Raw genomic sequence first — 15,846 nt, 5'->3', positions numbered from 1 at the left:
AATACATCTCGTGATAGATTTTTTATCATCAGTGTTTTGGGTAGAGATGATTATTTTTGCATTTGTCACATTTCCTTTTTCTGTTTTCAGCTCCAAATTTATAAATGCATATAAGCACAAAACCTCAATATCTTAATCAATTAGGCTTTTCATATTTTTGAATGCCTCCTTCTAGGTGCTTTTTCTGGGAAATTGAGGTATATGATATATCTGCTTTTGACTAAATATTCAAGGAAAATCTGGTAGTCTCTTTCTACATTGCTTTGCAGAGGACTGAGAGAGCAAATCATATACTTGTGCTGACTTACATAGTTGAGAATTTTTAGGTTTTAGCTTCTGTTGAGTTCTCAGCAATTCTTAGCTATTTCTTTTGCACTTTCCAAAGTGACTGTTCCAAACTGTCCTTTTACACTTTGCTTCCCATCTTTTTCTGTAATATCTTCACTCTAGCGGTCTTACTTTCCAGAGAAAATGGATCCACTGGGTGGGAATCCCTTCTCTATTTTTCTTATGCTTCTAGGTTTTACTCTGCACTCATCTATTTCCTACCCTTTCACTTTGACTTTACATAGAAAGAAAGGTCTCTGACTCTCCAACATCGCAACCCTATTGCCATGATCCTGGCTCTTAATTCATCTGTCATCCCGTCTTTTATCTAGTTCTTCAATTGCTTTCTTCTCTGGCTCCTTTTCTTCAGTAACCATGTTTAAATATTCTAGTCCTAAAACAGAACCAAAGAGCCTTTGAAGCAACCAAAGATATAAATAAAACCTTTCCTTCAGTTTTTCACCTTACTCCCAAGCAGGTATCACATAATTTCCTTCCTTTTCTTTTTTTATATATTTTTTAACAGGCAGAGTGGAAGTGAGAGAGAGAGAGACACAGAGAGAAAGGTCTTCCTTTGCTGTTGGTTCACCCTCCGATGGCTACCACGGCCGGCGCATCGCGCTGATCCGAAGGCAGGAGCCAGGTGCTTCCTCCTGGTCTCCCATGTGGGTGCAGGGGCCCAAGGACTTGGGCCATCATCCACTGCACTCCCGGGCCATAGCAGAGAGCTGGCCTGGAAGAGGGGCAACCGGGACAGAATCCGGCGCCCCAACCGGGACTAGAACCCAGTGTGCAGGGGCCACAGGCGGAGTATTAGCCTATTGAGCCGCAGCACCGGCCTTCCTTTTCTTAAAAGCCAGACTTCTTGAAAGAGTAGTCCGTACCTGCTGGTACTACCTGGGCAAGTCCCATTGGTTCTCAACTCTTTAGAAGTCTATATTGTTCTCCTATTACACTTCTGAAACTACTATGTCAGTGGTTCTCTTAATTTTTAAATCTAATGACATACTTCTAATTTTTTTCCCTTAATTTACATCACTATGGCATCTGATACATTTGACTTGGAGCATAGTAAGGTTTTTTTTTTTTTTAAACTGGGTTCAATATCCCTGCTATTTCTCTGTTTCTTTCCTTCTTTCTCCCTATTATTGAAACTTCTTCTTTTTTTTGTTCTTAAAAATTTACATATTTCAGAAGCAGTGATGCTGAGAAAGAGAAAGAGGGAGGGAGAATGGAGGGGGCAGGGAGAGAGTGCGCCTATCTGTGGTTTACTTCCCAAGTGTCTACAGTGGCTGGAAATGGGCTGGGCCAAAGCTGGGAGCTGGGAACTCAATCCAGGTGTTCATATGGGTGGCAGAGACCTGAGTACTTGAGTCATTACTGTTGCTTCTGAGGGTCTGCTTCAGTAGGAATCTGGAGTCCGGAACTGGGGCCAGAAATTGAACCTAGGTATGCCTATGTGGGATGTGGGCATCTTAACTGACATCTTAACCACTAAATGCTCACCCTTTCCTTTTTTTATAATTTTTTCTCTATTTGCATTAATGGTTTCATCATGCATTCAGTTCTTTTTTTTTTTAAATAGGATTTTCTTTCTTTTAAGATTTATTCCTTTATTTGAAAGACAGAGTTACAGAGAGGCAGAGGCAGAAAGGGAGGTCCTCCATCCTCTGGTTCACTCTCCAAATGGCTGCAACGGCCAGAACTGGGCTGATCCGAAGCTAGGAGCCAGGAGCTTCTTCTGGGTCTCCCATGCGGGTGTAGGGACCCGAGCATTTAGGTCATCTTCCCTGCTTTCTCAGGCCATAGCAGAGAGCTGGATAGTAAGAGGAGCAGCTAGGACTCGAACTGGCACCCACATGGGATGCCAGCATTGCTGGTGGCGGCTTTATCTGCTTCACCACAGTGCCAGCCCCTTGCATTAATTTTCCACACTAGAAACTCAAGAGCCATTCTTAGTTCCCCCTTCATCATTCTTTTACTCTTCTCTTAGTGGAACAGTTCCTTAAGTGAATATTTGTTCTACCTGTTCTGCAGCTGACTTTTGTTTTTATCTCTGTTATCGATGGTTTGATCCTAGATTTCAGCATTTCTCTCTTGGGCTATTCAAATAATTTTCATTCTTGCTATCTTTTCTCCCTAGCATCTCTATTTTCCTGTACAGTAATTTTATTAATTATGTGTTGCTCTGCCAACAAATTACTGCCAAAGCATGGCAGCTTAAAATACTGAGCATTTATGATCTCATAGTTTCTGTGAATCAGGAATCTGAGTGACTTAGCTGGGTGGTACTGACTCAGCATCCCTCATGAGGTTGCAGTCAAATGGTCAGCCAGTGCTGCAGTCATTGGAAGGCTCTGCTGGACTTGGCGAATCTGCTGCCTAACTTTCTCCTATAGTTGTTTGAAGATTTCAATTCCTTGTTGAATGTTGGTTGGAAATCCTGGAGCTTATTTCCCTAGTTCTTTAGAAGTTAAAACCCCACCATAGGATATCTATGTGTTCTCACAACATGGCAGCTTGTGCACCCTAAAACATGTAGTAAGTGTTCAATAAATACTTTATTAGTATTTCTGTAACTACTAGACATCATCATCATGAACATGTTCTCTTGTATATTATCTTTCATATGTCAGAAAAATTTTGTAACTTCTGTATTTCATAAACATTCGATTGGTTTTATATATCTTTTTACTGTTACCACTCTGATTGATGATTATACTATCATATATGTTTAGTGGTTTACTAAATGATGTAGAGAAAAGCTAGTGACTGCACATTTACAACTCGTTTTCCATTTGGACATTTAAGAAATTATTAAATTTTTTAAACTTTTTTAAAAATTTATTATATCTACTTGACAGAGTTACAGAGACACACACAGAGAGAAAGAGGTCTTTCATCCTCTGGTTCACTCCCCAAATGGCTACAATGGCCGGAGCTGAGCCAATCTGAAGCCAGAAGCCAGGAGCTTCTTCCAGGTCTCCCATGTAGGTGCAGGGGCCCAAGGATTTGGGCCATCCTCTACTGCTTTCCCAGGCACATTAGCAGGGAGCTGGATCAGAAATGGAGCAGCCAGGACTCGAACTGACTTCCATATGGAATGCTGGTGCTGCAGGCTGGGGCTTTAACCTGCTGTGCCACAGTGCTGGCCCTGATATCTTATTAATTTTAATTATTTGCCTTGTGTCTTACTAGTTTATGAACATAAATACCAGGAAATAATGATGATTTCTGTGTTTTTCAGTAATTATTACTATTCTGAGAACTATAAGACTTAGTGTTGAAATTTATTGAAGTGTTTCATTATCTACTTAAATTATTACAGGTTTTTCTTCACAAACTTATTTAATGTTTTTAAATTAACTGATTTAAATAATAAATCAGTCTTTTCTTCCTGGGCCAGTTCCTCTTGGTTATGGAAAATTGCTGTTTTAGTTTCATCCCAGATTTGAGTGGTTGAACTGATGTAGAATTTTTTCATCTGTAACTGAAATCAGTTGTGTATATGTGTGTGAATATATGTTATGATGTTGAGGTGGTGATGGGACTTGGAGGAGTGTATGTGTGTGTATGTCTGCTTTGTCAGGCTGTTTTAGTCTCATGAAATGAATGGAGGTTGCTACTCATTTCTGTGCTTTGAAACAGTTTATATAACATAGGGATTATCTGTTCCTTAGAAATTTGAAAGATTTCCCTGGAAAACCATCTGCTTCAAATAATATTCTTGGAGGCAGTTCTTTGATGCTTTTCTCAGCATCTTTCATATTTACTGTTCTGTTTCTAAAGTTCAGCAGTTCTTCTGGAGTCCTATCCATGTCACTGAGATTTTAAAGTATTCATTTCACCAAGGTTTTACATTTTTTAAAAAAATTCTTTAAGTTTAACTAGGATTTTAAGTTTTACTGACATAAAACTTCATATAATACTTCCTTGTTTATATTCTATTTCTCATTTTGATAATTTTTGATATTTTCCCTCACTTTTAATCAGGAAATTTTTTTAAAGTTAACTTTTCATTTTAGGTTAATTTTATACTTACAGAAAAATTTCAGAGATAGTTTAGAGATTTCCCAAATATCCACACTCAATTTCTTCTATTGCGAACATCTCATATCAGTGTGGTAGTTTGTTATCTTGGTGTACCAATATTGATGAATTATTCCTTTTTTTATTTTTTAATTTATTTTATTTTTGACAGGCAGAGTGGACAGTGTGAGAGAGAGACAGAGAGAAAGGTCTTCCTTTGCCGTTGGTTCCCCCTCCAGTGGCCGCCGCAGCTGTTGCGCTGCAGCCAGCGCACCACGCTGATCCGAAGCCAGGAGCCAGGTGCTTCTCCTGGTCTCCCATGGGGTGTAGGGCCCAATGCACTCCCGGGCCATAGCAGAGAGCTGGCCTGGAAGAGGGGCAACTGGGACAGAATCCGGTGCCCCGACCAGGACTAGAACCCGGTGTGCTGGCGCTGCAAGGCGGAGGATTAGCCTGGTGAGCCACGGCACCGGCCAAATTATTCCTTTTTTTAAAAGATTTATTTTATTTATTTGAAAGAGCTACATAGATAGATAGAAACAGAGAGATAAACAGGTCCTCCATCCGCTGGTTCACTCCCCAGATGGCTGCAATGGCCGGAGCTGCTCCATCCAAAGCCAGGAGCCAGGAGCTTCTTCTGGGTCTCCCATGCGGCTGCAAGGCCCAAGGATTTGGGCCATCTTCTACTGTTTCCCAGGCCATAGCAGAGAGCTGGATTGGAAGAGGAGCAGCTGGGACTAGATCTGGTATTCAGGCCAGGGTGTTAACCTGCTGCGCCACAGCGCTGGCCCTGATGCATTATTTCTAACTGAAGTTCAACTTTATTCAGATTTCTTGAATTTTTTCTGTTCCAGGGTCCCATCTAGGATACCACATCACATTTAGTCCTCTTGCCTCCTTCGTCTACTCTTGATTATGACACTTTCTCAGGTTTTTTTGGTTTTGAGGACCTTGATAGTTTTGAGGCATATTGGTCAGGTCTTTTGTAGACAGTTCAGCAACTGGGATTTATAGCATGGTTTTCTTTTCTTTCTTCTTTTTTTTTTTCTCTCAAGGATTTATTTATTTATTTGAAAGTCAAAATTACAGAGAGAGAGGGAGAGACAGAGATCATCTATTGCTGGTCCACTCCCCAAATGGCCACAACTGCCAGTGCTGGACCAGGCCAAAGCTGGGAGCTAGAAGCTTCATTTGGGTCTGCCATGTCAGTGCAGGGGCCTAAGGACTTGGGCCATCTTCTGCTCTTTTCCCCAGCACATTAGCAGTGATCTGGATTGGAAGTGGAGCAGTTAGGACTTGAACTGGTGCCCAGTATGGGATGCTGGTGCTGCAGTCTGTGTCTTTTTTTTTTTTTTTTAATATTGATTTATTTATTTGAAAGTCAGAGTTACACAGAGAGAGGAGAGGCAGAGAGAGAGAGAAGGGGTCTTCATCCAATGGTTCACTCCCCATTTGGCCGCAATGGCCTGATCTGAAGCCAGAGCCAGGAGCTTCCTTTGGGTCTCCCATTTGGATGCAGGGACCCAAGGACTTGAGGCATCTTCTACTGTTTCCCCAGGCCATAGCAGAGAGCTGGATGGGAAGTGGAGTAGCCGGATCTCAAACAGACACCCATATGGGATGCTGACACTGCAGGCAGAGGCTTTTTAACCACTATGCCAGCACCTTACTATTGCCTTTTTAAATTTTTTTTTTTTTTTTGTTTTTACAGGCAGAGTTAGACAATGAGAGAAGAGAGAGAGAGAGAGAAAGGTCTTCCTTCTGTTGGTTCATGCCCCAAATGGCCGCTACGGCCAGCACTGCACCGATCCGAAGCCAGGAGCCAGGTGCTTCCTCCTGGTCTCCCACGTGGGTGCAGGCGCCCAAGCACCTGGGCCATCCTCCACTGCCTTCCTGGGCCACAGCAGAGAGCTAGACAGGAAGAGGAGCAACCAGGACAGAATTGGCGCCCCAACCGTGACTAGAACCCGGGGTGCCGGTGCTACAGGTGGAGGATTAGCCTAGTGAGCTGTGGCACTGGCCCTACTATTGCCTTTTAAGAGTTCTTTGTATATTTTGGGTACAAGTCTTTTATCAGATATGAATTTTGCAAATATTTTCTTCCAATCTATGGCTTGTCTTTTCATTCTCTTAATATCTTTTGGCAGCTAAGATGAGGCAGGATTATAAGGAAAGATGCATTTGTTGCACTAAAGAACACAATCAAGAATGCAGGAAAATGAAAGCAGTAAGCAATATTCCACAACATGAGGGGGTAAATAGATGAGAAAATGATAAAATGAAAATTCACTGTTGAAACATTGAATATGAATTCTAGCTGAAAATTATAAGAATTCTTGTGTGATAAATAGTATAACACAGAAACAATTATCAAGTCAAACTTTTATTATCTTAAAAATATCATGTATGCAAAATTAGTGATAAAAGACCAATACTCTTATCTATCTTGGGAAGAATTTTGAACCATGGAAATTCACTAAAAAAAATCTAACAAGCATCCAGGCAAAAATTAGAGTGACTTTATTTTGTTTTTCTATAAAAAAACTTGAAGCTGACTTTAGATTTTTTTTTTTTTCTGGTAGAAGAAAATTAGTAATTGGGAATGTTTTATTGCTGTTGTTATGTGCATGAAGATAACAGAAAGACATTCTGTTATTGTAGAGACTAGATAATTCACCACTGATGCTGGTTTTGGAAAAAAATTTGTTTGGGGCTGGCGCTGTGACGTAGAAGGCTAAGCCTCTACTTGTGGTACTGGTGTCCTATATAGTCACCACTTTGTGTCCTGGCTGCTCATTTTCTGATCCAGCTCTCTGCCAATGTCCTGGGAAAACAGTGAAAGATGGCCCAAGTGCTTGGGCCCGTGAACTCACGTGGAGGACCCAGAGGAAGCTCCTAGCTCCTGGCTTCAGATCTGCTCAGCTTCAGCTGTTATGGCCATTTGGGGGGTGAACCAGTGGATGGATGACCTTTTTCTCTATTTCTCCCTAAATCTTTAAAAACATTTGCTTGAAAATATACTTTAGCCAACCAGTGAATGAATTGGAATTTAGATATAGTGTTAGAAAAATTGCTATATAAAGGAATTATTAGTGAGCATTACAACTATTGACTAATTACAAATTGCCATATTTAAACAGATTAATGGAAATAATTGTATGTTTATAAATCCAAATATCAGAATATTAAAAATTACTCTTAAGAAGATATAAGAATGACAGTATCTAGATCTAAAACTCCATGTTACATTAACAGAAACTTTTTCAGTAGGAAAAAAGGTGAGAGTAGGCAATATAATTCTAATTATTACATGTTATCTGGGGTAGGGGGACAAAAACATTTTATTCTTGACTCTCTCTCTCTCTCTCTCCCTTTTTTTTTTTTTGCTAATGAATATCTTAGTCTTTTTTCCCCCAGAAATCTTTTATTTAAGGTATACAAACTTCATGCATTTCATAAATCCAACTTTAGGAACATAGTGATTCTTCCTACCATAGCCCCCTTCCCTTCTACCTCCCCCCCTCCTATTCCCATTCTTATTTTTTACTAAGATCTATTTTCAGTTAACTTTGTATACATAAGATTAACTCTTTACTAAGTAATGAGTTCAACAAATAGTATGAAAAGAAAGCAGTCAAGAGAAGAACTGTTCAAAGTCATCGCATCTCAAAGTATCAATTTCACTTCTATAGATTACCTTTTAGGTACACTATTAGTTACCACAGATCAGGGAGAACATATTGCATTTGTCCTTTTGGGACTAGCGTATTTCAGTAAGTATGATGTTTTCTAGTTGCGTCCATTTTGTTGTAAATGACAGGATTTCAGTTTTGTTTTTTTTTTTTTTATGCCCTAGCATGTGGTTTATCCTAGATAAAGTACCATGCACTGTGTATTCTGAAACTGTAGGATAAAAGGTTCTGCAGATATTCATTAGGTCCTTTTGGTTTATAGTTTGATTAACTCCGCTGTTTCCTTGCTGATTTTCCTGTCTGGTTGATCTGTCCGTTGATGAAAGTGGGTTATTGACATCCCTTATTACTATTGTATTGTGGTCTATGTCTCCCTTTAGAGCCATTAACATTTCTTTTAAAAAGCCAGGTGCCTTGTAATTTAGGTGCATATATGTTTATAATAGTCACATTTTCCTGTTGAAATGATCCCTTAATCATTACATAGTGTCCTTTTTTGTCTCTTCTAACAGTTTTTATGTTAAAGTCTATTTTTTCTGATATTAGGATAGCTACACCAGCTCTTTTTGGGTTTCTGTTAGCATGGAATATCTTTTTCCATCCTTTCACTTTCAGCATGTGTGTATCTTTGTTGGTGAGATGTGTTTCTTGTAGGCAGCAAATAGGTGGGTCTTTTTTAATCCATTCAGCCAGTCTGTATCTTTTAGCTGGAGAACTGAGGCCATTTATATTCAGTGACACTTGATAAATAACAACTTGGCCCTGCCGTTTTTCCATAAATATTCCTATTTTTTTTTACTTTGGCTTTCCTTTGTACTTTTAGTGGGAGATTTTCTGTCTTACCTTCTTTCATAGTGATGACTGTGTTTCTGTGTTTCTGCGTGTAACACATCCTTAAGCATCTTTGGTAAGGCTGGAGGAGTGGTGACAAATTCTTTTAATTTCTGTTTGTTATTGAAGGTCTTTGTTTCACCTTCATCCATAAATGAGAGCTTTGCAGGATATAGTATTTTGAGTTGACAGTTTTTTTTTCTTAAGACTTAGAATATATCTCGCCATTCTCTCCTAGCCTGTAGGGTTTCTGGTGAGAAGTCTGCTGTGAGGCTAACTGGAGATCCTCTGAAAGTAATCTGGTGTTTCTCTTGCGCACATTTTTTTTTTTTTTTGACAGGCAGAGTGGACAGTGAGAGACAGAGAGAAAAGTCTTCCTTTACCATTGGTTCACCCTCCAATGGCCGCTGCGGCTGGCGCACTGCGCTGATCAGAAGCCAGGAGCCAGGTGCCTCTCCTGGTCTCCCATGTGGGTGCAGGGCCCAAGGACTTGGGCCATCCTCCACTGCCCTCCCAGGCCATAGCAGAGAGCTGGACTGGAAGAGGAGCAACCGGGACAGAATCCAGCGCCCCAACCGAGACCAGAACCTGGTGTGCTGGCACCGCAGGCGGAGGATTAGCCTATTGAGCTGCGGTGCTGGCCTCTCTTGCGCACATTTTAAAATCTTTTCTTTATGTTTTACTGTGGAGAGTTTGACTACATTGTGTTGAGGTGAAGGTCTTTTCTGGTCATGTCTATTAGGAGTTCTGTGTGCCTCATGTACTAGGATGTTCCTTTATTTGTTCAAATTGGGGAAGTTTTCTGTAATTATTTCACTAAAAAGGCCTTCTAATCCATTATCTCTTTCCACACCTTCAGGAACTCCTAAGACCAGTATGTTGGGTCATTTGATAGTATCCCACAAAGCTCCAGCACTATTTTTTAGTTTTCTAATTTCTTTTTGGTCTGGCTGTAAAATTTCCAGAGTTTTGTCTTCTAACTTAGTTATTCTTTTTTCTGCCTCACTGAGTCTGTTAAGATTTTCTACCACATTTTTAATTTGATCTATTTAATTCTTCATTTTCAATATATATACATTTTAATTTATTTATTGAGAGGTAGTGTTATGGAGAGTGAGAAGGAGAGACAGAGAGAAAGGTCTTCCATTCTCTGGTTCACTCCCCAAATGGCAGCAACGGCCGCAGCTGAGCCGATCCAAAGTCAGGAACCAGGTGCTTCTTCCCAGTCTCTCATGCAGGTGCAGGGGCCCAAGGACTTGGGTCATCCTCCACTGCTTTCCCAGGCCACAGAAGAGAGCTGGATTGGAAGAGGAGCAGCCAGGACTAGAACCGGTGCCCATATGGGATGCCGGTGCTTCAGGCCAGGGTGTTAACCTGCTACACCACAGTGCCAGCCCCCATTTCCAATATTTCATTTTGGTTTCTCTTTAAAATCTGAATTTCATGGGAGAAATTTTCATCCATGACATTTATGAATTTCTTTAACTCGTGGAGTTGCTTCTGACTAATTGTAAGTAATTCTACAATCAATTTTTGAATTTCGTTTCTGGCATTTCTTCAGTCTCTTCATCTTTACATTCTAATATTGAAGGGTTGTTGTGTTCCTTTGGGGGCATCATGTTTTCTTCCTTATTCTTGTTTCTTGAATTGCTGTGTTTATTTTTATGTATTTTTGGAGATACTTGTTGGTTTTTTTTCCCCCCTATTATGCCTTTTATCTTTGGACTATGCCTCTGTGGCTTTAGTGGAGTGTCTGCTCTTCCAGTGAATACCCAGAGGCATGTGGTGGATGTGGCCAGAGAACTCAGTTCTGTACTCCAGGGTGAGGGAGTATTCAAGGTGACACTGAAGTTAGGCTTGGTAAATTTCCTCTTTTTTTTTTTAAGATTTATTTAGTTATTTATTTGAACGAAAGAGCTAAAGAGAGGCAAAGGCAGAGAGAGAGAGAGAGAGAAAGAAAGAGGGAGAGAAAGAGGTCTTCCATCTGCTGGTTCACTTCCCAGATGGCCACAACAGCTGGAGCTGTGCCAATCTGAAGCCAGGAGCCAGGAGCTTCCTCTGGGTTCCCCACGTGGGTACAGGGGCCCAAGCTCTTGGACCATTTTCCATTGCTTTCCCAGGCCATAGCAGAGAGATGGGTCAGAAGTGGAGCAGCCAGGTCTCAAACTGGCGCCCATATGGGATGTCCACACTGCAGGCAGTGGCCCTACCCGCTATGCCACAGTGTGGGCCCACATCCTCTTTTTTATATTAGCGCTCTCCTTGTGATTTTCTCCTATAGTTTAGGAAATGTCATGTGTTCTGATATATTGAGGATGTCAAAGGGTTTTCAGAAATTTTATAATAAATATTCTCAAAATGTCTGCTTTTCCACTGATTGCCAGGATGCTGTTTCATTTTCATTTTCTGTTTTCCCCATCTGTTTCCTTATCTTCAAATGAGGTGAAATCCATCCACACCTGGTATTTGCCAACAGCGTGTAAGGGTGCATTTGCTTTGGGTCTGCTCACTGTCTGGATGCTGGCAGGTTGCTGTGACTCACTCCATTCCAACTTCAAGTGACATTCACCACTGAGACTCTGCTGTACTGGTTGGGATTTTGATGCCTGTGACTGATGTAGTTCTGAGTACAGGTACAACATCAACTTTCAGAGTTCTTAGCATCCTATCTGTTAGCATCATATCTCTGTCCCAACAAGGATTTGCTTGCAGGGGTACATCTCCATTGCCCATCTCTGCTTACAGGCTCTCTGGGTGTTTTCTCAGGAGTTGCTGCCCTGGATGGCTGTAGGAAGAGGATGGCAGTAGCTGGATAACAGCATGTGGACAGCCTCACGGTGCAGTGCAAGTGCTCAAGAAATGACTCTGATTTTCTGGTTTCTCCCTTCCCTTAACCTCTGTGTCATGGGGCATTAAGTGGTGGTCTGCTTTCCTTCTAGACCCAGGTCTGTCTGGGTTCTAGATGCAATGAGTGCCTGGCCACTGATTGCTCTTCTCTATCCATTTCTGTCATTTGCATGGTGGCCATTGCTCTCAGATTCTGCCAGTAGATGCTTGTGTAATGAGTTTAAAGGTTGTACTGTGTAACTCAAATATGCTGGCAGGAGGCTGTCTTTCCCTTTTGGGACTCAGATTATTGATGAACCTCCATCTCTACTCTGTAGAGGGGAAAACATTCAAGGAAATCATTTCTGGTTTAATACCTAGTATCTTTCAGATAAGCTTGGTTTCTTTCAGGTAAATGCTAAGTTATCTAGAATTTCTTTGCATCTCACTATCCCTGTTCTTCTCATTTCTCAGGGAGACATCTCTGCTCATGAGGAGAATTGTGGAGCATCCTGGCATCACTGGGGTGGAGTTGGGGAAAGGGTACTTCTGGTCCTTGTTCTTCTCTTAGAAGTGTCTTGTCCTGCTTGGTCTGTGTCTATAACCTAGCCTGGGCCTTTGCCGACTGTGGCTTGTCACCTTTAGCCTTTTGTCACCTGCCAGCAGATGCTACTGATATCCATGGGCCCCGTCATGCTGTTTGGTTGTTGAGGTCTGCTTTCTGCCTCACCCTTTCATCATGATCCCAGGCCTCTTCTAGTCCACAGGGCATGTAAGAACTTCTGGTCCCCTCCATGCCACAGGCCAACTATTGGGAATCATGTGTACGGTGTGTGACTGCATCAGGCCCTGTCTCCCTCTAAACACATACGGCCTTGCTGATGGAGAGCACTGTGTGCCCCGACTCCTCCTGGAGTTCCAGGTGTGCAGTGTAGCACAGCCCAAGCTGCTCTGGGTTCCACTGTCCAATCATGGATCTCTGTTCACTTTGGGGAGATGTGTGCAGGGGAGCACCCTCACACTGGTATCATTGGTTCTAAGTTGATGCTCTTGTAAGTCCTCCCCCCTTACCTGGGATAGGTTTAATTTATTCCTAAAGTGACTGGAAATGAATATCTTGTAGTCTTCCTCTTTCAGGGCTTGGTCCTCAGACTCTTATTTTGATCTCTGAAGGAAGATGTTTTTTTCTCACATAGATGTTTGTAGTGAGGAGGCTTAAAATTTTCCTCTTAGTGTTTTATTTTGACATAATTTAGATTTAAAGTTGCAAGAAAAGTACAAAAAATTCTCAGATACCCTTTATCCAGCTTCTTCAAATGTTAACATCTTACCACATCCTCCTCCTCTGTCTGCCTTGATCTTTCTTTCCCCCTCACCTCTCCATACAAGTGGCACATAAGCTTGATCGATCTCTCTCACACACAGGCATACATATAAATCAATAAGTTAATATTTATTTCTGAAAATGTTACAATATTATTGTTTAATCTGTATCAGATTTTTCCAGTTGTCTAATTAAATCCTCGATAGCAAAAGAAATCACAGATCATGTATTGCATTCAGTTGTCATTTCTCTTTAGTCTTTCTTGTGTCTTATGACACTGGCATTTTAGAAGCCACAAGCCTATTGTGTTGTAGATTGTCCTCCAGTTTGGGTAGTTTCTGCATGGTAGGTTCAGGTCATGGGTTTTGGCAAGAATTTCACAGAAGTGACACTGTGTGCTTCTGTATGTACCATTACAGGAAATAGTTGATATTGATTACCCCATTACCTTGATACTGACTTTAGTACTTGGTTAAGATGGTGCCTATCAGCTTTCTTCACTGTAAAGTTACTGTTTCTCCCTCTTGTAATTAATAAATTATCTTGTGGGAAGATTCTTTGCAGCTATTATCCTGTTAGCACTCAAACTTTTTTTTTAAAGATTTATTTTTATTATTTTATTTTATTAACTTGAGGGGCAAAGTTACAGATAGAGAGAGGGAGAGACAGAGAGAGAGGTCTTCCATCCACTGGTTCACTCACCAAATGGCCACAATGGTTTAAGCTGGGCAGATCCGGAGCCAGGAGCCAGGAGTTTCTTCTGGGTCTCCTATGCAGGTGCAGGGTCCCAAGCACTTGGGCCATCTTCCACTGTTTTCCCAGGCCATCAGCAGGAAGCTGGATTAGAAGTGGAGCAGCCAGGACACGAACTGGAGCCCATATAGGATGCCGGCACCACAGGTAGATGCTTAACCTATTATGCCACAGCACTGGCCCCAGTCTTCAAGCTTTTATCCACTAGTTTCACTATTATTGACTCCTCCTTGCATCAGTTATTATTATTATGAATGTTATCAAATGATTATTTTCCAATTCCGTAATTTCTTTTAGATTACCCAGTTAATTAATTAATTTTACTTTAAAAAAGAGCTTTCCAGCTGGCGCCAAGGCTCACTAGGCTAATCCTCTGCCTGTGGCGCCGGCACCCAGGGTTTTAGTACCGTTTGAGGCGCCAGATTCTGTCCCGGTTGTTCCTCTTCCAGGCCAGCTCTCTGCTGTGGCCTGGGAGGGCAGAGGAGGATGGCCCAGGTCCTTGGGCCCTGCACCCGCATGGGAGACCAGAAGGAAGCACCTGGCTCCTGGCTTCGGATCGGCATAGCGCCAGCTGTAGCAGCCATTTAGGGGGTCAACCAACAGAAGGAAGACCTTTCTCTCTGTCTCCTTCTCTCACTGTCCACTCTGCCTGTCAAAAAAAAAAAAAAAAAAAGTTTTCCAAAGGGAAGCTAACAGAATTCAGAAAATGCTTTTTTTTCTTTCTTTTCTTCTTCTTTTAAGCTCAAGAGTTAGTTATGTTTTTTCAGGTAAATGCCTGACTTTCAAATCTGCTGTCTTTTAAATCCAAAACTGAGGCGCTGCTGTGCCCAATTTGCCTGAAAACCCCTGGGATGATGAGCAAAGAGTGGCAAGGTTGCAAGAGTTACTTTCAGTCTAAGGAGAAATCCTTAGAATTAAAATTTTTCAGATATCATCTTGTTGTAGTAGTTTTTTAAAATAGGTTTTGGTATTTTCAGTTTTATATTTTGTTTTTATAGGTGTTTTGGTGTAAAACTGAGTTAAACTATCAAAAAGGAATTAGGGGATAGAAAATAAATATATTTTACTTTAAGCATATGATATATTTTAAATTAATAATAAAATATTGTCAGATTGCTGACATGCTAAGCCTGTGTTAATGAATTCTTTAGATCTGTAATAACAGTATTGGTACCAAACCATTTTCTTATAGCTTACTCTTCTCCCCTCCAGGCTTATACCATTAAATTGCTAGTTTAACTCATCAAAGAATGTGGAACAAATAACCTGGTAATATCAGCCACAGTGTATAGTATGTTATTATGAATTGCAAATTAGGGAATTAGAATTAGTGAATTGGTTTTTAATATCCAAAGTTTAATGGTTTGAATTTGACGATTGTGGACTGGAGTGAGTCTCTTCTCACCTTTGTCTGTGGTCTCCACAGAGTGGAGTTTTAACAGGACTTTTTTCAGAGATAAGTGGTGGAACCTGTAATAGCTTTCAAGACTTGCCATGTTTTCTGAATCAAAACCATCTCTTTGCCACTACCTGGAATATTCTCTCATGTTAAGGTATAGAGGCAAACTTGAGGGGAAAAAACCACTTATTTATGTTTGTAGTTTCTTGCAAATAAATATACAGTGTCTAAATTGCAAATAGAAAAATATAAAAATAAATTAAATAGATGTCAAAAAAGTTGAAAAACACAGTGTCCTATTTTCTTTATGGATTCTAGTCCAAGAGAACAAATCACAAAAGAAAGCTAACTGGTAAGAGTCTCCCAAGTTTTCTCTTCCAAATATATTCTTTTATCCTAATGATAATGACTTGAAATCTCCACCCAGAGTTATCTACAGTAATAAAGAGAAATACAACTACAGTTATTCAGCTTGAATATTCTCAGCATGCATTATGAACATTGGGATTTGGGTACATAATCTCTGTAGAGTTAGTATGATATTTTATCACACTCTTGTACATTCTCTTTACGTTTAGTTCCTAGGGAAAAGCTTTCTGGCCATGTTGATGTCTCTGAATTGTGTTAATGATTTATGTACACAAAGGTGATTGTAATTTCTACAT

General features: G+C 40.7%; 1 protein-coding gene across 5 annotated transcripts in view; it reads left to right on the top strand.

The window, feature by feature from the left end:
* Nucleotides 1-15,846, top strand: part of FSIP1 (fibrous sheath interacting protein 1) — a 217,411-nt gene that overhangs the window by 37,088 nt on the left and 164,477 nt on the right. The window lies entirely within an intron of this gene.

Source organism: Lepus europaeus, chromosome 11 (assembly GCF_033115175.1).
Source record: "Lepus europaeus isolate LE1 chromosome 11, mLepTim1.pri, whole genome shotgun sequence".
In the NCBI taxonomy this organism is placed as follows: domain Eukaryota; kingdom Metazoa; phylum Chordata; class Mammalia; order Lagomorpha; family Leporidae; genus Lepus; species Lepus europaeus.
This window is presented reverse-complemented; position numbering and strand designations above follow the sequence as displayed.